At 56.2% G+C, this 21,820-nt stretch overlaps 1 protein-coding gene across 1 annotated transcript in view; it reads left to right on the top strand.

Annotated features, from left to right (window-relative positions):
* The window catches only part of ZNF710 (zinc finger protein 710), a 33,698-nt gene that overhangs the window by 865 nt on the left and 11,013 nt on the right, over positions 1-21,820 (top strand). The window lies entirely within an intron of this gene.

Below are 21,820 nucleotides of genomic sequence, written 5' to 3'. Positions count from 1 at the left end.
CCGCGGGAGGGTCTCGGTCTGGGGGCACCGCACCACAGCCGGGCCGGGGGCTGCTTTGTCTTCTGCTTCCCTGCGAGGGACAGCGGCTCGTCCAGGACTCTGTGTTTGTGCAACCCTTTGATAGCTCCCTGTTAATCAACAGGATGCGGTGGTTAAATTAGTTATAATTAATTAATTAGTCAATCCTTAGTAGTTTCTTTGTAAGCAGCCTGTGTGGGCAGAGGAGGGGGAGCGATGGGAGTGGAAGGCGGCATCCCAGAGCCTGACCTCCCGCCGGGTCCGGACCCGGCAGCGCCACGGACTCTGCCAGGCTCCCGCGCTCCACGCCGCGCTCCCAGCCTCGGCCTGGTGGCTTCTTGTGTCACTGGTTTGAACCAACCTCACCGAGCCATGAATTCAGCGGTTCCAGCAAACGCAGTTTCAGTCTGATTTGTGCACGTAGTCCGGGCCGACTGCAGAATTTTAACAAATGCATCTTAGGTTGGAGGGAGACCCTAAACCATGGCTTTGCTGGGGAGACTCCTGAGAAGTCACAGGGCACTTGTCTCAGCATCCCCTTTGGAGCCCTTGGGGGAAACCGACTCCCGGCTGGGGAGCCGCAGCTGTGGCAGCGAACACCCTCTGGGACCGGTCCCCCCACTCCCACCCCTGGGTGACAGCTTTCCCAGCGGCGGGAGCAGCCGTGGGAGCCAGGCGTGTCCTCCTCAGCGAGAGCCACCACCAACAGAGCCCAGACCATGACCCAGCTGGGCCAGGCTCCTCTTCTGCGAGTAGGCTTCCATTAATGCCCTCTTTGAATAGTGATCACATTATATCCCTATAAAATGGTAAATTAGATCACAGTAACTTGAGCTCTGCTACACACCGAGAAACATTCCCAGCCTAAACTTGGGAGGCGACTCGGAGGATCGGACATGGATGCCTGCGGTGGAGGGAGCGGGAGCATCTTCCACGGTGCCCAAGTGGCTTATCTCCTCTTGTTCCCCTCAACATTGGCAGGGTTTGGTTTAATCTCTGAGAAAGTGTTTTTAGTTGGTTTTATTGGACCACAATGCAAAAAAGGTTTTTCATTTATAAACTAGTTTAGGAAGCGCAGTGTTGAGAGGGATGAGCGCAAATGTCATCCTGCTCTATGGTACAGCTGGAAATGTTAAGGAATAGGCAAAACTTTTCTGTACCGCAAAGAACACGCCGGCATAAAATCCTGTGAGTGAGAGTGGTGCCTACACTCCGTACATTTATTTTACATTTATTCTTTGTTGAGAAGTAGGCTCCAATTCAGCATCTGCTTGAGCATGGCCTCCTTAATATCAGCTGGGCAGGTCATGTCCGTGGGTGTTCTGCCAGGCCAGGACCAGACCAGAGGCGAGGGGAGGGTTGCAAGCGCCGTCCCTGACGGGCGCGGGGGGTTTCCTGCCGCTTTCATTGCCATTGCTCCCCCTTCCCTCCGCTGCCCACGGCGGGTTTTGGTTTCCCTTGACCCGTTACGTCTCCTCCTGTGAAGCGGCGAGCGCTGGCAGGCAGGAGCACAACTCCCGTCCTCTGCCTGCAGAGCCTGCCCGGCCCGGGCACGGGCACGCCAGCACCGAGGGCAGCACATGAAATGTCCCAGTACCTGCTCGGGGCGTGCTTGCCGTGGAGACAGCACAGGTTTGACTGGCAGAACGTTGCTGGGAGCATTGCGGTCCCATCTTTTGTGCCTGCCTGTGGCCGGGAGCCCTCGGGATGAGTCACGGTCTCCGCTGAGGTCCCTCAGCCTTCCCGCAGGGCTTGACCTTGGGGACAGAGGACTGTGATCCGGTGACGAGTGTTTTCCCGTTGTCCCACTGTCCCACATTTTCCTCCTCCAGCCCCGTGCACAGCCCCGTGCACCACTCTCCTCCTCCCTCGGTCCTCACAAACGGCGGCACGTCGCGGTGGCATTTGTGCTGGGAGACGGACCCAGCTCAGCCCGCCCGCCTCCAGGCGCGGCTTTCCCTAAAAAAACAATTTCTGTCAAAAGCATGGTGCAGTGGGGTGAAACACATGAAGCCGGTCGGGAATGGTGCTCTGGCTGGAGTGAGCTGGGGGGGTTCTGTATTTGAAAAACTGGGAGGCTACCACTCTTCTTTGCCCTGGTTTCGATGGAGGAGTGTGATTCTCTCCCGCTGAGAGAACAAGCACGTAATGCAGTTTCTTTCCCAAACTTTAAATTAAGGGGCGGGGGAAGCATGATTTTAAATTTTTCTGATGGTGGTCTTTACTCTCAACTGTCTGTCATTTGAGTGACAGTAAAGTATTTCTAACTAAAATAAATAGAAACAACATGTAAGCGTTCTGCCTAAAAATCTCTTTGTAAAGCATGTAGCTTCCACGATGTCCTTGTGCTATCGCCGTCCTGTTTCTCTGAACATTTGTACAATGTTCTCCGCAGAGTATCATAGGTTTTTTAGTAAAGAAGTGACCGGGGCAGGGGGAAGGCTTCTTGGTTTTTAGATGCCAGGTCTCCTGGATCGCTGTGAACATTCTCAAGTGGGAAGAAAAGCCTCATCTCCCACCCTTCCTTCCTTCCTTCCTTCTCAGGCCACCTCTCATTTCACAGCAGAGAAACCAAGGGAGACGGGCAGTGTCCGGATTGTTCTTTTGTGTAGGGCGAGGAAAAACTTGTAGAAAGTTCATGTGAGACTTCACAGGACTGGCTCCTGAGATAAAAAAGAGGTATTTTGGTGATGGGGGAGGCCGTGCAGGGGCAGGACGCTACATTAGAACAAGGTACACGCTGCAGCCCTGGGGTCTGTCCAGGCTTGGCGTGCATCAAATTTGTACAAACAGATTTAAGAAAAAGATAACGCTTCCTTTTTCATTTGAAAGGGACAATGTCCTCCCCAAAAGCCGGGGGACCGAAAATGTTACCCTGGGTTTGTACAAGTCTGTGGGAGGGAGATTGCGGATCGGGAGCCGGGGGGTCTCGCGCTCGCAGGTGCGAGCTGGAGGGACTGGTGTACGGTCAGACCCGCTCGCGGGTCACCGGAGGAGTCCCGAGCTGGCAGGATCTGGCCGACACGCAGTGCGGCCTCCCTCAACGCACAGGATCTGTGCGGCTTGCTGGTGCGGTGGTGGCTGAAGGAGGGTCGGCCATCGCTGCTCAGGCTGCTAAGGCCTGGGGAGGTCCTGGAGCGGCGGCCGGCCGGGAGCCGCTCGGCGCGGGACGGTGAGGAGCAGAAGCGCCGGGGTTTCGCACTGGGCCTCGTGCGGCTCAGCAGCGCACAAATCACGCAGGAAGGGATGAGTGGGAAATGAGTGAAATCCTGTTTTACCCCGAAAAGTGACACTTGCTCTCCAGGAGTGGCTCAGAGGAAGGAAAGGGCAGCGTGGTGTGGAGTGAGGTGACGGTGACATTCCGTGTGGGTAGCTGAGTAGTAACCTACAAAGGAGGAAAATTTGTAACTGTTCTTCACCTTACAAGGTTAAAAATTAACTGAATCAACCACAAATTGGACCTGAGCATTGCTGCCGGCAGCTCAGGTGAAGAGCTTTGGGATGCAGCTGCGACTGGAAGTGCTGATGGATGGGATGCTGCTCCCTAAATAAAGCAGGAGGGGTGATGCCACTGGCAATACCACGAAGTTTTCGGGCAGAGGGTGGTGCAGAGGTGGTCACAGCGTGAGCGACAGGGAAGGGTCTGACAAACCCTCCCCAGAGGTGGCGGCAATTCGGGGTCACAGTAATGAAAATCCTTCTGACGTACTGGGGGTGTAACACGAGCTATGAAAAACGCTGGCGAGGTCAGACGTGCAAGAAGACAAATTTTGGTGGAGAACATTTAATAACAGGAATCCTTATGGCTTTGGGACAGCAGCAGTTGCAGGTGGGTGGACAGCGGAGCACGGAGCAGGTTTGGTCTGCGCTGCCCGAACAGGAGCCCTGCCTAAGGTGGAAGCTCCGAAGAGGAGCTGTGGGCGCTGGGACGAGGCTGGGATTTCGGCACTCGGAGGTGGCCCCGGTGGGCTGAGGATCCCCAGCCAAGACTGGAGAGGACAGGCAGAGGGGTGGGGAGGGCTGGAGGTGCCTGCCCGGGGCTGCAAGGGGAAGGTGGGGGCAGCACCAAAACCCACCCTCAGAGCAGGGGGCTGGAAGGGACCAGGAACGGGTTATTGATGCCAAACACATGGCACAGCTCTGGCCCAAAAATGGCCTAAAAATGGCACTGCTCAACAGTTCCCACTGCTGCATGTTTGTGCGCCTGCGTTTGCACCTCGGAAGCGCCCACGGGCCGGGGTCTTGGTGGTGCGGGCACTGCCGTGGTGCCTGAGGGATCCGTACCCGTCCGGGCACTGGGGTTGGAGACTTCAGTACTGCAGGGAGAAAAGCAACTTCCAGGGCAAGGGTATTTTAAATGGATGCTATGATGCAGAGTGATTGAAATGAGTGAATTTAGTTAAAATGAAAACTCTATTCTTCATCTGTTTCCCCTTGCTCTTCTGCACAGTCTGCGGGCCTCTGTGCCCTGACAAACAGCACGCTTCCCTCTTGCATGCAAACCATGAGTATCTCCAGCGCAGCCGGCGAATGACAGACACAAAGAGGTTTTGAGTAAGAAGGAAATATCAGTCAGCCCTTTAAAGGCTTTATCTCAGCACGTCAGTTTGGGGAAGAATGTGTTTTAACTAGGAAGCAGCACGTGGACGTGTTCATTGTTTTACTTCCATGCCTTGTGTGCATCAGCATTGTACACCCAGATGCACTTTGCTGGGCAGCGTGGGAGACGCTGTAGTTAAAAAGGGGAATTTTGTGGGGACTGCAGGCTGAGGCCACAAACGGTGCAGAAATGAAATCTTTAGGGCTTGCTGCTCGCTGTCCATCCGAAGCCTTTAACATCCTTCCCTAAGAGGTGCTGGTGTTTCCCACCGCCGCTCCCGCAGCCGGCACTGCGGCAGGGCTGGGTTTGTTCCCCAGGTATGGTCGGGACTGGCCGGTGGCACCGCTGGGCCAGGGGAGAGCTGGGCTTTGCCCCTGGCAGGCAGAAGCCACACTGGGTTGGAGCCTGTGTCCTGCCCGTGGTCATGGGTGACCCAGCGAGGGAGAGGAGGGGGAGGAAGGACGGGCAGAGCTGCAGGAGGAAGAGCGCTCGCTGGCCGCCTCTAAATTTATCTTTCCTGTTTCTCGGCAGCAGCATTGTCTCATGTCCGTGCTCCGTGGTGCCGGTCATTTGTCCCCTCTCTGCCCTTTCTCCAGACGTCTCTTCGCTTGTCCGTGCTATCCTGGGTTTAACGAGCTCTCTGTCCTTTCCCTGCTTTTTCTTTCAAATTTTTTGTTCTTTAAGCGCTCCCTGGTTGCTTTTCCCTTCCTTCACCCTCGGTCTGTTCTCACACCCCTGTGCCGAGGCCGCTGGCTCGGGGAGGCCGTGCCTCCTCCGGAGGGGCCGGGCAGGGCTCCGGAGCAGCCCCCAGGTCGGGGGGTGTCTCAGTGCCTGTGGGCACAGCGCTGCCAGGACTGGACATAAAGGCGCGAGCTGGAGGACAGTGTTGGGATGTTTTCCCCTGGGGAGGGCTTTGTTTAACACTTCATACGCTGTTCTCCCTCCCAGAGAGAGGCGATGGGTGCAGCCCCCCGACCCGCCGCTGCTTCAGCACTTTCTCTCTCCCCTTGCTGAGTTTCTCTCTCCCCCAACGCCGGCCAGGGCTCCGGTGTTAATGCTCGGGACAGTCTGAGCATAGATTTCGGCTGTAACGTGCCCACCGGAGCGGGGCCGCGGGGGAGGCAGGCAGGTGCCTGCCCATGGGCAGCCCAGCCGTGCTCGTCCTGGGCCTTGCTGGGGAGATGCTGAGCGTGGCCGGGGAGATCGGAGATGTCCAGGACTGGCCCGGCTGGTGGCTGCTTTTGGGAAGAGTTAGTTGCTGTTGTAGGGATGGGTATTCCGGGGAGCTGGCTCCCGCTCCCAGCCAGGACACACGCCCACAGGGACTGCGAGACCCCCCTTCCTCGCCGAGGACTTCCCGCTCTCAAGTACTGACCCTTCAGCCGTCCAAAACAGGGGCACCATAAAATCTGAACTTCAGTATCTCCCTGCTGTGGGCCAATTGCAATCTTCTTTTTTTTTTTGAGCTGTCTAGCGTAGCATTTTCAGGCACTGATCGACCTGCCCTCCTTGGTTTGCCCCTTATGTTGCTCCGGAGATGTCGGTATATATTCTCCGTGGCTCTTTTGCGCTCACGGTGCGAGAGGCTCGCCTTTCAGCCCTCGCTCACGAGTCCCCGTGGCTGCTGTGGGCAGACCAGCTCACTGAAGGTTTCTACCGCTGTTCAGAGGAGCTGCAGACCCGGGGCCCGAGCTTGTAGGCATGGGTGCCCTCCAGAGAAAAACGACTTTCTGGAAGACAGAACTGTAGGCAGAACTGAAAGAGCCTTTTCCGTCGGTGGTGCCAAGCCTCTTTGCTGAATTTCTTCTTGTCCTTCCCCGTTTTACGCCTTGGCCGTTCAGCACGCGCTTGTGAAGCCCATCAGGGTAATTGCAGAACTCGTCTGCAGAGAGCAAGCCTTGATTTATGGGGGCTTGAGGAGTTTGGTTTCATTTTATGATTATCAACAAGGGACACATATAAGCAAATTATTTCAACAGCTGAATATTCTGTATATTTATAGGACTGTCTTGCTGTAAGAAGAAAGAGTGCAAAATACAGCAATTATGCAGATTGTGATGAAAACGGGACTGGGGTGGTTCGAGCAGACCCGAGTGTGAGCCAGCCCTGGGTGCTGCCAAAGGAAAGGCAAAATGCCTATTGACAAAACCAGCCTTGTAGATACATTATAAAATATTTATTAAGATGAGTAAAAAGTACAAACGTCCCCACCCCCCTCAGTCAAGGCCAGTGTTTGTCCACTGCATTTTCCCTTATCTCAGCCGGTGAACTCTTTCTGAGCGCATCACGCCGGTTGGGTGTTTCATTCCCCCCAGCTCCCTGCCCAGGTTTGCCCGACGTCTGCTCCGCTGTCAGGAGTGAAATGGCTGCGAGCTGCCGGGCCGTGGGCATCGCACGGGGCAAGCTCCAGGTGTGCGAGGCTGCATCCGTACCCAACGGTCCGGCCGGTGTGACATGCTCCGGACAGCGGTGCCAAACTCTCCTTTGAACTCAATTTTAAAAAATAAATAAATATGCAGTCTTGTGTAAAATGTCAGCCTGCACCCAGAGTTAGGAGCGCTGGATGAATTCTGACAATGTGACAACATACACAAAAACATAAGCGCAATAAGCAGAAACTTCTTTTTAACTTGGCCATGTAAACCCTACAGAAGTATGCAGTTAATGCAACATTCCTCCAGACCGGCAAGAGCCTTTGCTTCCCCCGCAAGAAAAGCAGCCGTGGTCCTCTGGCTACCGTGGTTTTAAAAGACATTTGCCATGCAGAAAGGCCAATGCTTTTATGGTTTGTAGGCAGCCGGTGGCAAGCACGTAAATGCAATCGTGTGGGCTACGCTTACTGTCCTCAGCGAGAACATGCAGACAACTGCACCCAGCACCCAGGTACCCGACTGCTGGACGCGTCTCCTGGAGCTGCGGGAGAGCAGAGATGTCACCGGGGACCGCTCTTCCCTCTGCTCGCAGATGCTCCAACCTGATGCATTTCAGGACTTCTGTTTCAAAATTAAGTTTCTGGTCCCCTGAAGTCATCAGGAACAGCAGATGTGGAGTTCTTTATGCAGGGAGCCTCTCTGCAGAGATCACCCCGATAGGTTCCTCACTGATGTGTCTGAAGTGGAATAAAAAGTAGCTCAGCTTAAAAAAAAAAAATCCCCAAACTTCACTCTCTCATAGACGCTCAAATAGTCTGAAATTACATATACAGCCTTTATTTTCTGAAGCACCCGTCCTGTAGCCACTATACATTCATTATCCTTCGTTAGGGCAGAAGCAGTGCCTCCTGGCTTGAAGAGGCGTTTTCCATATCAGTCACTCTGACTTCACTGGCTTGAATTTTACCTGTCACCGTTACAGACTTTTCATCTGTGTCAGGTTAGGCTCCGTGCTGGAGGATTTTTTCCTTTAATGACAAAGTTTGGTATTTTGAAACACTCTTTGTGTTCCCGCGGTGCCGCTGCTCGGGGCTGGGGGATTCGGCTGGCCCTGGCCCCGGCAGGGCGTCCGCAGGGTGGGTTGTGGACGGGGTCACTGTGCGTGCACCGGTGCTTGGAAACCTGTTGGCTGAGCTTTGAGAAAACAAAGGGGTGTCAGCCGCGTTCCCAGCTGAACCCCGAACGCACGCAGGCGCAGTCAGAGGCAGAAGCAGCCTCGCTACGGCCGGGGACGCGGTGGAGTCCTCGTGCTGCCAGGTACCGGCGGGGCGGAGCAGGGCAGCGCCGTCGGCTGCAGTGGCCCTGTTTGCCAGGACAAGGTTTTGGCTACCGAAGCCCTCAGTGCTGGCAGCCAGTGGGCAGCCACGCTGTGGCTGTTGTTTGTCACTGTGCGCTCGCTGTCCCCCGCGGGTGGCCGTGCAGCGGCAGGTCCTGGCGCGGGGACGGAGCTGGGCGCCCCAGGGCTGGGGAAGGATCTCAGCCCGAGTCCCATGGCCGTCTGTCTCTGACTCCAGCTCCCCTCTCGCCCCGAGTTTCCAGTTCGGGTGTCACTGGAGACCCTCTGCAGTGAGGGTGCCCAGAGCCACAGCTGCTGGGGTGGGCGCTGAGGCCGGCAGGGCTCAGCGGGGTACTCTGGGGTTGCCCTTCATTCGTCCGACTCCCCTCTCGCCCCCCAGGATTTGCACCCTGCAGAGCAATTCAGAGGAGGACTGGGTGGCCCGGAGAGGGCCCTCGGGGACAGGGTGGGGGAGCAGCACCCACGCGCGAAGCCCTGGCAATGGCTCTGGGTCTCTGTGGCTGCTAGAGAGCATCAGGAACAGGGGAGGAGAGCGGACATGGCTGGTTTTGGTTCATCCCCTAAAACCTGGGGGCGACGAGGCACCGGCGGTTGGAGGGGGCGGGTGCTCCCGCCGCACCGGAGCAGCGCAGGCTGCCCGTGCCCTCGCTGCCCGCGCCAGGGCCTCTCACGAGGTGGTACGGGAGGGAATACCCTGGAGCTGGGCAGAGCAGCCCATGTCCCCTGGGCTGCATGGCCGTTCCCCTGTCCCACAAATCCGACCACGCTGTGTGTGCCCCATCAGCAGATGCCCCCCAGATGCCCGCGGCCGTCATATACCCACCTGGCCAGCACCACCGTCTGACTTAGCATGATCGCTTCCTTGGGTCAGTCCTGAGCTGAGATTTCATAAACTGCCACCAGCGGGGACCCTCCACCTGGGACCTCCCGCTCCATCCGTCCTGAACCACGCTTTCCAAACACTCATCTTTCTGAACCGCTCAGCTGCTCAGAAAAGGATCTGAAACATTTTTCACCTTGCGGATCTGAAAGTAATGTGGCGTTTGCAGCTGAGCAGTCAGTTTTGCTCCTAAAATGGTGCAACACATCCAATAACGCTGTTACCGGAGAAATCAGAAGTGGGACATTGCCAGAGGGCCCGGGCTGGTGCCTGGCAGGGGTGGGAGGGGGTCCAGGGGCTCCCCAGCCGCAGCCCCTGCCCACCTGCTGCGGGAAAGCTGCGATTCTCGCCCCTCCTTTCACCTGTGGGCTACAGGAAAGTGCAGTCCTTAACATTTCTACCCCTACTGTTGTCACCGGTGAGTTCTGCAGGGGACATTTCGTGTATTGGAGGTAATGCCTTGAGACATTGAGCTGGGAGGTCCTGTGTTCCTCCGTGCTGTTTTGGCCATACTTGGCCTTGCAGAGGCATATTGGGGATCTTTTCCCTTCACTAAGAGCAAACCGCAGTCGTCGGTGGTGTGCTCAGCGGCGTCCCGATGGCGGCTGGCTCGCAGGGGCCGGTGCGGTTGGTAGCAGTTTTCTCCAAAGCAGAACAGCCTGAAAAACTGAAGTTCATGGAGGAGACACAGAGTGAAATGTCCCCTCACCCAGCCCTCTCCTCGGAGCAGCCTCTGTGCCGGCAGCGGGACCTGGTTCCACTTGCCAGTAACAGTGGGCTTCAGAAGCTCTGACAAGTTTTACATGTGAAAGATTATCCGGTCAAGTATTAACTAACATGCTCAAATTAGACCCTCTTGGCTATGATTATCATATTACCTGGCCCAGCAGAGGTGACGGTGGATGCGGTGGGAGACGCGGTACGAAGCAGCCCCAGCTCCCCGGGCACGTGGTGCGGCCGCCGGCGCTGCTGCCCTGTCGGTGACCGTCCTCGTGCTGCGCGGTGGTGCGGCGCCGCGGCAGAGCTCAGCCGATGCCCGGCCGCGGTGGGCACAGCATCCCTGTGGGCAGTGGGCAGCCGGGGGGGCAGGGGAGGAGGCTCCAGCCCTGGCAGAGCTCTGGGACCCCTTGTCTCCAACACCGGGAGCAGCTGTTTGAGAAGCAAAGGAGAGTTTTGCATGACCGTCCTGGAGGTTATGCTGAGGGTCCGTGCCCGCCGCAGGGCCATCGGTCACCCCCTTCCCCGCACCGCAGCGAGAGGGGTAACGTCTGCCCGGGCACGGAGGCTCTGGGGGAGCGTTTCTAGGCCCCTGTTCAGCACATGAGAAGATTGAACTTATCAGCAAAATCACGTGCGGTCCGGAGCGTTCACCCTCCTCCTGGCCTTTAGCTCCGGTTGGAAGTTTCTGGCTGCTGGGAATGGATCCGGGCAGTCCCTGTGTCCTCACTTCTCCATTCTCGCAGCCCGGTGCAGAACAGAGCCCGGGGGGGAAGGCGGCGGCCGGGCCCAAGAGCTGCCATCCTCCGGGCAGCACTGCCTGTGTGGGCAAGGTCCACACACGGGGAATGTAAAAAATACATTTAAATGGTTTCCAAAGAGAAGGGCAGCAACAATCTCAAAAGTGAGACTGTCTTCCTGGTGCAGGGTCTCCCCTCCTCTTCCTCTTGGGGTGGCACACATCTCACATGTATAACATTTTGGTTGTTTTCCCCTTTTACAACCAGCCAGCCGGGTTACACATACACGGGTGCTTGAGCTCCTACTTGTGTATCAGTTCCTCTGACCTCCAGCCACTTTTATGGCTCTGCTTTGAGGTCCCTGCAGTTTATGATTAACACCTGGCACCGGGGGATGCTGAGCAGGAGCGGTGCTGAGCGGCTGCCGAACAGGCTCCCGCGCAGGAACACCGTCCTCTGCCTGCTGCAGACTCTCACCTGCAGCCTGGGTCTGCTTTGCTGTCAGACAGCGTTGCAATTCCACGTCTAGCTTGCTGCCCGCAGCAACCCGGGGTGCCTGTTGCCTCTTGCTCGGTTTCCCTCTGTCCCTGGGGGACCCTGCTGTCCTGGTGGGCTCCATCTTCAGTATTTTCTTCTCACTGCATTTTTACTCTCCCTTTGTCCCACATTACAATGCCTCTCTCCTTATTGCGCTTTTCGGTTCATCTTCAAGCGTGAGGGTCTGTTAACCCCCCACCTCTGCTGAAGATGCTGAACAAAATGGGACGGTGCTGGGGTTTGCAGACCCGCAGTAAAAGCCCCGTCAGGCCTCTCCTAGCAGGAGTGTCTGCTGAGGGGTTTGGGGTTTGGAGGGCGAGGGGGGCTGCACTGGGCATCGGCCCACCTTTCGCCCCTCCGCTCCCCACAGAGCCTGGCCCAGAATCGGGCCCCCGGTTTGCATCTGTCACAAACATCTTTCTGTGCAAGGTTTGGGTTTTGACCTAAATCTCTGGCGCCGGTTGCTTTTCATGGCCACGCTTGTTTCTACAGATTTGTTTTCTCCGGGTATTTGCTCCGTGTTTTTTCCTAGGGACGGCGTGGTGGCTTTTCGTCTAGGAGACCTGATGGTCAGGACTTCCCAGAGCCACTCTGTGCAGAACTGCATTTACTTTTTTTACATATCTGCACGTGTGATTACTGGGAGAGGTATTTTTAAAAGTAGCTCGGCGTCTCTTTCAGGGAGTTAGCAAAGAGCAGATTTATTTTCTGCTATGCTGAGAATTAACTCCCCTTTCTTCCTCTTCCCTCTGCCCCCGCTGGAAAGAGAGAGAATGCAGAAAAGAAGAAAGGATTTACATTGTGGTGGTGATTGGCACAGGCTGTGAATGAGAGGTCATTTCATCTGGCTGTTTCTTTTCAAGCGCTCTTTTTTTCATGCACACTGTATTCAGGCTGAGAGCATTCTTTCTTTTCAAAGCTTCTCTGTCTGTCTCTCTCTTCCCCCTCCTTTATTTTTCATCCCTTTTCTTTACTTTTGCTGTCTTTTCATTCTGTTTTTCTCCACCCCCTTGGGGCTCCATTTTTTCTTTCCTCTTTCCTCTATTCAGTTCCTTTTTTCTTCTCGCATCTTTTTTGAATAGCTCTTCTATTTTCGGAGAGGAAAGGGAGTATGTGGAAGAGAAGTCGTTGCAGCAAGGAGGAACTTGAAAGTCTTTCTTTCCCTGTTTATTTCACTTAAAAGCAAAAATTGTTTTCCAAGGGAGAGTGAGGTTTCTGTGCGCAGCCTTTGAAGCAAGGCTGGGACGGCGGCGGGGCTGGCCGGGGTGGGATTTCTGCCTGCTCCTTGCCACACCACAGACGCCGTCGGTCCTGAGCTGCTGACAAGCTCCCAGAGCCCCGCAAAGCGGGAGGAGGTCTGCGGGTCAGCGCTGTTTCGGCTGGGGTGGGGTGCTCGTGCTGCGAGCAGGAGCAGCCCCTCTCCCTCGGCTCCAGCCGGGCTCGTCCTGGCCACTGCTCGCCCCCACCTTCGGATGCCAATTACCTGTATTTAATCGCTATTTCTGTCTCTGGTGCTCCTGTGCAAGTGAACGGCAGCATTTTAAGATGTGACGTGACAATAAGCTCTGTAAGCAAGATCCAAGAGCTCTCTGCCGCGTGTCCCTGCGCGGCGTTGGGGAGGAGGGAGGTGGATGGGGACGGAGAGGCCACGTTTGCGTCGTTTTGAAGGGGGAACATTGTGCTTGCACAAGTAGCCCATGGGAAAGCGTGGGATGTGCCGGAGCGCTGCGCCAGGGAGCGGTGCCGGGTCCCCGGGGTGCAGGGTGGCCATTGGCTGCGCTCAGGTCTGGTGGACGCGGGGCTTCAGGATGCCGGGGTTCCGTGGGTTCGGGCCCTTCCATGGCAGAAGAGCAGGAAGGGTCTTGTACGCGTCCATAAGACCTCAGCGATTCCAGCCGGGTCTAAGGGAAACGTCCTCGCTCAGCAGGACGAGGCTGGTCCCCGAGCCGCTGCGCCCCAGATGCAGTTTGGGTGCCATCACAGTGCTCCTAGCAGCTCCGTCGTCTTGCTTCAAGAAGAGCTGCCTAGGCAGAAGGGCCGATAAATCAGGCTTAAAGCTTGATCAGTTTAGTCTTCTAAAGAAGAGGTGGTGGTGTGCCCTGTAGCACAGCGACAGGAGTTCCTCGAGGAAGGCAGCTGTGGGGGGCAACGAGAATCCCCCTCCCCGAGCGCTCCCAGCCCGAGCACTGCTCTGGGCATTAACCGTCAGCAGGGGCTGGTGCGGCTTTGGCAGCTCAAGGGACAAAGGTTTTGCAATCCCTCAGCAGAAGTGAGCACTGGCTCCAGCATTTGCTTTGGCTCGGTCGGTCTGTGCACAGCAGTTTTCTAAGGAGACTTCTCTGGTGCAGGGAAAACGCTCGTGGTAACGAACCTGCTCCGATGGGCTCCTCACTGCACTGCATACCACAAAATGGGGGGCCCCTGGCAGTGACCCTGTGCTGCCGAGGCCGACCCAGGCCTCCCCTGCTCCTTCCTACTGTCCCCCAGACCAGGCAGAGCCTGTCCTTCCCAGGCAGCTCTTGTCCATCCATTACCCCCATGGCCAAACCGATGCAATTAGGACTCTGATTTTCAGAAAGCATCTTTTTCCCATTAATTTTAGTCTGCCCTGGTTGCTTTGAAATAAAGTAGCAGTTGAGGGCTGATCTAAGACACACGAACAGGCGCTGGACTGGAGCCACCGGCATTCATGTTGGCTGTGTTAGAGAGGGGCTGGAGGATGGGGCTCAGGACCACTGGCGAGGCTTCGCCCAGCGCCTGCAGCCGGGTCCTGCTGTGGCAAGTGAGGCAGAGAGCGTGGGTGCATGCCCAGGGCTGCTCCCCTTCTGCGAAAACAGCGATTCTGGGTGAATACCGTATGCACGGAAAATACAGCAAAGCGGGGACTCCTCGCACTGCAGCCCCGATGGCAAAATGCGGGCGAGTGAGCCCTGCAGGCAGCTCAGGGGCGTCTGGTTGCCCAGTCCTGAACATCTTGTGGTGTGAGAGCAGAATTCTGCTTCCCCTTTGTTTGAAGGGCTTTGGGGGAAGGTTGGAAGGGCCTTGCCAAAGCATGGTAACTTTATCGTCCTCTGGCAGAGGTGCACACGGGGGCTCAGGCATGGGCAGGGGTCCTGAGCCGTGCTGGTGGGCTGCAGGAGGAGTGGGAGTGGAGCTGGTGGCACAGCGGTTAATGAAGTAGATTATTTTTTTAAAGTGAGATTCAAATAATTGTAACCCCAAGACAGAGAAGACATTGGAGGAGATGAAAAGAGAGAGAGGAAGAAAGGAAGCAAAGGACAGAGGTTTGGAATAGAGAGGGAGATTAGGAGATTGATGAAAGAGAAAGGAGAAAGATAAGAGGGAGAGAGGGGACAGATCTCCGGCGCGAGATGGGCGTTGCCAGGGAAACGGGAAGAATGAGGGAGCGACAGAGGGATGGAGGAGCGGAGGATGCTGGGGGCGGGGAGCAGCGGAGGGATGGAGGCTCGGAGGGATGGAGGCTCGGTCTCGGGTGGAGGAGGAAAGTGGATGCTCAGCAGAAAGGGAAGCAGGAGCAGGATGTCCCGGGTCTGCTGGGAAGCTGCGACAGCATTTGGGATCGCAGCTCCGTCCCTCGCAGCGGTGGACGGCTGCGACATCTGCTGCTGCTCACAGGCTGACCCCCTCACCCTGCGCTTCCATCAGCTGAAACACTTCTTGCCCACCGCAGGGAGGCTTTCCTCAGAAACAGGTCACCACACTGCGCCCGTACCTAGTCAAAGACGTGGATCTTCTTCTGGAGGGCTGGCGGGAGGTGGGAGAGGATCCGACCTGTGAGGGAGAGCCCTTGCCTGTGCCTTGGCCTCGGTATTTATATTCCACTTCCAGATGCAGCTGCTACATTTCAAAGATAAAAAAAGGCAGTGTGTGACGGTGAGGCCAAGAGGGCAGAGCAGCGACCTGCTGGCAGGGGAGGACGGACACCGAGGCACCGTGCACGCTGTGCCGGCGGGCGAGAGCAGCGCCGGAGCTCGGCCGGTGCCGCCTGCACCGGTGCCAGCGTGGCCGCCACGTGTGCTGCACTGGGCCGGTGCTCGGTGGGCAGGGGCAGCCGAGCGTCCCCCTGCCTCGCCGGCGGCAGGACGGTGGCTTCCCAGCGCTGCCACCCTCCTCGCCAAGCAGAGCAGTGGCCGATTCCCGTTCTGTGGAGCGAAGGTTCCCCAGCAGAAATCGAGTGCCAGGTCGGGATAAATCCCGGTGTAATTTACTGCGGTTGCAGGCGGCTCCCCACAGCCAGAGCGGGGGCTGCGGGGCAGAGCCCGCGGCGTGACGGGGCCTGGGGCCGGGACTGGAAAAGAAAAAACTTGCTTGAAAACCAGCCCTGCAGTAACGGTGAAGCTTCACTCACGAGCAGGGCGCTGCAAAGTAGAACCCCTCCTTCCATGACACTCGGGTGTCATTTCAAAGCCCAGAGAGAGGTTTGTGCTCAGCGGCTTCAGCTGGTTCCTGGGAAGGTCCCGAAGGCGCCGGCTGCTCCCGCATCCCTGGGCTGGCGATGGGGGGAACCAGGCGGCTTCATGCTCTGTACATGTTTATTCTGCAGAAATGGTAATCTCCAGTTATTTGAAAAACATTCCTTTTTCCCTTCCAGAGTTTGCCAATAACCTGGTGGCTACATAAATATTTACTTCTCGCCGATGAACATAATGGTTGGGTAAGAATCACTATAAGAAACATCAACAGATCCGTCAGGAAGGGTTTAACGTGATCTGACAAAGCGGGTGCCGCTCCTTTCCCGAGACATTGTCTGTCATACAGACCTGAAGTCGTCATTTTCCCCAACTTGTTTTGCCACCTAATCTTACTAAAACCATTATCTCTATCACGCTGCAAATTGTAGATTGTGTCCTTCTTCTTTTTTTTTAAATCAAAGCCCCCGAAGACGATAATTCCTCCACCCAGAACCACTCCACGTCATACACATGAGATCATGTACGTCTTTCCTTGTCAGAAAGCGTATCCAAGGCTGAAGGCAGCAGTTCTGCTTTCTAATCAACTTACAATAAGTAGGTTTTTCTTTTTTCTAGAGAAGTCATTAACAAAAGTTTTCCTTAAAAAACAGAGTTAGATAGTATCTAATGTGGGGGCACTGATTAAACGAATTTAAAAGTGGTTTTGATTTCTTTCAAAATGCGGGGTTTATTTGGTAGCAGCAACCCAGCACCACGCGTCCTCCTTCCCGTTTCTCAGAACTTCAGCTCGTTATTTGAAGTCGTTTATCTGCGTCGGATGTCAGCTGGGAGGCGAACAGCGGTGCTTTCGGTTCCGCCGCAGGCTGAGCCGGGCAGGCTGGGCAGCGGTGGCCGGCAGCCGCTCCGTGTCTGCAGCCCCGCGGTACACGCTGCCGGCGCTGCCGCAGCCGGCGCAGAGCCAGGGTCAGGTGCGTGCCCCCCGCGTCCCGCAGCTCTTGGCCTTGACCAGCCCTGGTGATGGGGCTTGTGCAGCAAGACAGACCTCTGGGCGTGGACATACCCGGTGTTCGAGCCCGGCTGCGGCGTGCCCTTCCCGTGGTGCCGGACAACCGTCCGGCGTGGGGAAGCTGTTGTGGCCCCGGCAGAGCACAGGAGACCCAGCTCATCCTTCCCTCACTCAGCCCCAGCTCAGCCTTTAGTGAAACCAAGATGAACTCGTAAATCCTCAGGCCTGGTACAGGCCTGGATCAGTTTTATGAATAATTTTAGTTGTTTGTTGTGATTTTCAGGGAAAACAATTTTTCTGTTTAGAATTTTTGTGGGTGCTTTGAGCAGCTTTATGTGAAAACTGCAAAAAAGATGAAAGACTGATTTTTCCTTTATTAAAGTTAAATGAAAGCTTCTTTTAAGAAGGGAAGAAAAATAAAATCAAAGGTATTCTCACAAATATTACAGATCTGTTGATCAGCCATTTTCCGTTAAAAATTGCTGAAAAGTTTTAACGCCTCCTCCCCCTACAAGATCCCCCCACGTGCCCAACTTTACCCGGTCGTCTTTAGCCCCGATTTATGCTCGGGCTTGACCCCAGCACCTCGGGAGCTTTTCACGGTGCCTCCGCCGCCGTGTCTGCCCCACGCACCGAGAGCTGCAGGGCAGCCTGCGACCCCCCCGGGGCACCTGCGGCGGGGGGCTCTGCAGAGCGTCCTGCAATGGGGGCCCCACAAAGGGTTCTGCTAAGGGGCTTCCACAATGGGGGTCCCGCAAAGGGCTCCTGCAAAAGGGGTCCAGCAGCCGCCCAGCCCTGACGATGCCTTCCATGCAGTGGGAGCCCACCGGAGTTAAAGTGCAGGGGTGCAGCTCCCGGAGCTGTCGCGTGCGCCCCTCAGACGGCCAGCGCAGGGACGCGGGTTGGGGTCCCGCAGCCCCCCAGACTTGCCGCTGCGCAGGTTTAAAACCGAGGAGCTTTAAGGGAGGTGCTCTGCGCCCGCCCGGGACAGCCTGATTGCATTGCTCGGGTTGCACCATTGATTTTCTTTCAGCGGGGAACAAGCCCTAAAGGTCCTCCCGGATTGCTGTTGGGTTTGTCATACGGCCTGTAACGCCGAATACCGGTGCGGAGGTGAGTTAGGTGAGATAAGCTGCTGCTGGTACCAGCTGGGCCCTGGCACCTGCTCATGTGCCTGCACTTACCCTCTGATTGAGCAGAGGGAACACCGGGCGGCAGCCGGCAGCGAGGAGGGCTCCTGCGTCCCTAGCAGAGGGGGGTTGCTGCTCCTCAGGAAGGCTGCGAAAGGTAAATCTCACCAACCCTTTGGATTTTGGATGCCCTTGACTCCCTTTCCTGCAGGAAGGGCTGGGTGAAGTTTGGTGACTGTACCTGCTGCCTCTGGGCTGATGTAAAGAGTCGCTGAGAGAAGGGCATTTGATCAGGAAACGGAGCCTGATCGAAAACAAGGGTCTTTGCAATAGTTAATACCTGAGCAGAGGTACTCAGTGAGATAGTCGGGAGCTGCGGTCCCTTGCAGAGCACCTTCAATGGGACTTCAGCCAGGATGGCACTTTGTGGGAGCGGGTGGTCCTTTTACTCTGGTTCCGCCCGTCAGATCTAGGATGCTGGAGGCAAATCTCGTATGCGTGCACAGGTGAGGTTTTCATGAACCAGGCATAATTTTTTTAGGCTGCTCAATTTAGGATTACCAAGAGTCTCATTTCCAGAACTGCTGCGTTGGTGTCTGCTGTGGCTCAGCTGCACCGGGCACTGGTGGAGGGGCCGGGTGGGACGGTGGTGCAAGGCGGTGGAGCCGCTCGGGAGCGGCCGGGTGAAACTGAGGGAGTTAAAAGAGCAAAGGGAAGGGAAAAGAGTACAAAGCTGGATGGCTCTTAGTCTGGTGCAGTGGCTGGACAAGCTGGAATCCCGTAAGAAATGTACTGGGGGATGAAGACGCTGTTGGGCAAAACGCTGCTACAGGAGGGGACCTGTCTGGTGCAAGAGGCCTCAGGTGAGAGTTAGGTGTTTGGGTGGTTAAAGATGAAGCAAGAGAGGTAAATAGAAGTAAAATTACATAAGGAAGTGAAAGCTGTGTAAAAAAAAAAAAAGAAACAACCCCCAAAAAAAAAACAACACAACTATTTTAAGTGCCTACAGACCGGGAGGTGAGTGAGGAGCGGGTGGAGGCTCCGAGGTGGCCGGTGGGCAGGGGCTGGGGCGGGCAGGAGCCGCAGGGATGTGCCAGGGCAGAGCCTGACTATTCCCAGCTGTGTTGAGAAAGACAGGAGGAGACGAGAGATTGCACCGAGACAAAAACCTCCCAGGAGTGGGAGGAGAAATGCTGAAAGAAAACCGAATTTCACAACCCCCAGAGGAGCAGGGACAGGAGCCGCGGCTGCCGGCCCCAGGTGCGTCCTTCCCACAGGCGTCGGAGAAGGGAGACTGGCGGTGGCGGCCAGGGAGATGCGGATGAGGGGGGCCGGGAGCACGGCATGCGCGGCTTTCGGAGGGGATGCCAACAAGTGCGTTTGTGTAACTCCACATGTGGGAAAGGTGCAGGCAGGCGAGTGTCTCCATGGGCAAACAAGCTGGAGAGCACCTAAATCTGAACTAAAGGTTTTGATTTAAGCCCAGAGGAGGGTTCAGTTCCCAGCTACGGTACGCGGGCAGGGACGGCAGAGCTTGATGAGCGAAAACCTGCCAGGTACAGCCACGGGAAGGATCTGGAGACTCGAGCTTGGGAGGAAGAGGAGTTGCTCTTGTGTTGCTACTGAGATCAATATTAAGACACGTTTAATTTATTTTCTGTTTTGCTGATCTGAGAGATGGGACAGAGGGATGAGCTGAAAACACCAAATAATAGTTGGAGAAGGGGATTAGGGAAGTCAGCATGGAGAGGTGTGAAGGTGATGGGTGGACAGACGGCTGTGGGAGAGCAGACCCCCCCCGGCGGTGTGTGACACGGCACCCAGCAGAAGGGCCTGTCCCCTCAGGCCGGGTGTTGGCAAGGCTCAGGTGGGCTCTAAGAAGATATTTGAAGAAATCAGCGTAGTAGCAGATTTTTGCATAGAATTTTTTCTCAGAAAAGTTGTGAATTGTTAAAAAACGGGGTGATGAAATTTGTCATTGCTGGTGCAGTTGTTTGTCGGCAACCACGGAGAGATGGGATGAGAAAGGGCTTAAAAGGTGAGCAGCTTATGCCTGGTACAGAGCCGAATGATGGGAGGGAGAAATAACGGGGTCGCACTGAGAAGTCAGCAACACGACTCCTGCACAAGTGTCTTCCGTCCGTCCGACGGGAGCAGGACACTGCCAGCCAGCGTGGCACAGAGCTCTGCACCAAATCAAACTGTGGAATGATTAATAGCTGCTGAAAAGTTCAATTTGTGGGTATGGAAAAGAAAGGCAGATCTTGGATTGCACAAGAAACTCGAGTGCAGATGGGGGAGGCCAGTGAAGGAGCGTGTGGGATGGTGGGCATGAAGGCAGGAGAAGAGGAGACGTTTGCAGGACTGGGGTGGGAAGGGGGGGGCAGTTCAGTTTAAGGTTCAGCCTGGCATCGTTTGCTCTTCATGGGGTGGAAGGTGGGGGTGGGTGGGATTTGTCTGGCTCCTCCTCTTACCCTCAACCTGCCAGCTTGCCTCTCGGGTCGCACGGCCATAGCCCACCTTCCCTGCTCAGCCTGCGCGTCCCCCTCGGGCAGAGGAACGGGCACGTCCTGCTTGCTGGCCAGAGTTTACTTACTTATTAGGGGCATTACCAAGGCAGTGCGGCCCCTTGTAAAGCTCGTAACAGTCTCCTTTTCCATAGAGGGTTAGAGTTTACTTGTTAAAGCATCCTTACAGCTCCTGGAGACCCAGCCTGGTGTTCTGGCACCGGAGCAACACTGGGACTGTTGCTTTGCCAGGACGGACTGGCAGAATCCTGCTGCCCGCGGGTCTTTCCGGTGTGCCCAGTGCTGCGGTGCTGCAGCTCCCGAGTCCTCAGCCTTGGAGGGATGAGTCTTCGTAACAGCTCAGCTGGTGGTATTTTGTCAGCACCAGGAGGGACAACATATTTGTGCTTATTTTTCCTTCCCCTGCCCCTTCTCGTGCAGCTGAGGTGGGTCGGGGCTGAGCGGGTGCTGCTGGGGCAAGTTCCCTGTGCTGCGCTGCCCCGGCCGCGCGCCTGGGAGGGGGGACACGGCAGCAGCCCCCAGCCCTCGGCTCCCTCGGCAGCCTGGTCGCTGCCGTGCCGGGGCTGTGGAAGGCTCCTGCACAGGGATCTCTCAGGAGGTGAGATCTCTGGCTGGGTTTTGGGTTCAGGCGTGCAGGCACTGCACAAGCCTCTGCCCAGCGTCTGGGTGCTCTGCGTGCTTCAGCCCCGGGCTCGCGTCGCCTTGCTTCACCCGGGAGCGATTGCTTCACGTGGGACTGGCTGTGGCAGGTCTGTGCTCAGTCAGGGCGCTGGACCTGGGGCCCCCCGAGGCTGCTGCTTTGGCTTCTTGAGCAAGATTGGAAGCAGCTGCCTGGAGAGCAGAGGTTTAGGCGGTGCTCTGCACCCCAAGGGGTGTCAGGGTGTTTCCTGGGAGAGTTGAAATACGTGACCCAACCTTACTTGCCAGTGTGTTGGGAAACAGCGTTTCCAGCCTGCTCTGCAAGACCGAGGAGGCTGAACAGGGAAGCGAGAGTGAGAAGTGAAACAAAAGCATCTGTCCCATTCCCCACTTCCCTCCCCGCGGTGTTTGTGCAGCTGCAGCAGCAGCTCTGCGAACTGTTGTGGCCTCGCTCCCTCGAACAGCAAAGCTCCATTTCTCGTGTACCAGGGCTCGCGCGTTTGATAGAGAAAAGTGCAAAGAGTGATTTGTGTAACACAAGGCTTTTATTTTCATACTGAGGGCCCGGAGGAGCGGACCTTGTCCCCTTTCTCATAGTGCCCTGGAGTAGGAATCCACCATTTACTTTCTTCTGAAAGCCTCTGATTTAGGGTTGTTGTTCTTAAAACATATCGGTGCTGGTCTTGGGAGCGTATGTGAGTGTGTCGTTCTTTCAGCTTCCTTGTCTTGTGGTGCTCATACTCAGGGACAGAGACCCAGAGCTGTGCTGGGGGGTCCAGCTGACCCCTCCGCAGTGCTGGAGACGTGGGGAGAACAGTTGGGTCCCGTCTTGTGTCCCTTCTCCCCTCTCCTATCCTGGAGGC

The sequence above is a fragment of the Calonectris borealis genome, chromosome 11, assembly GCF_964195595.1.
Source record: "Calonectris borealis chromosome 11, bCalBor7.hap1.2, whole genome shotgun sequence".
In the NCBI taxonomy this organism is placed as follows: domain Eukaryota; kingdom Metazoa; phylum Chordata; class Aves; order Procellariiformes; family Procellariidae; genus Calonectris; species Calonectris borealis.
This window is presented reverse-complemented; position numbering and strand designations above follow the sequence as displayed.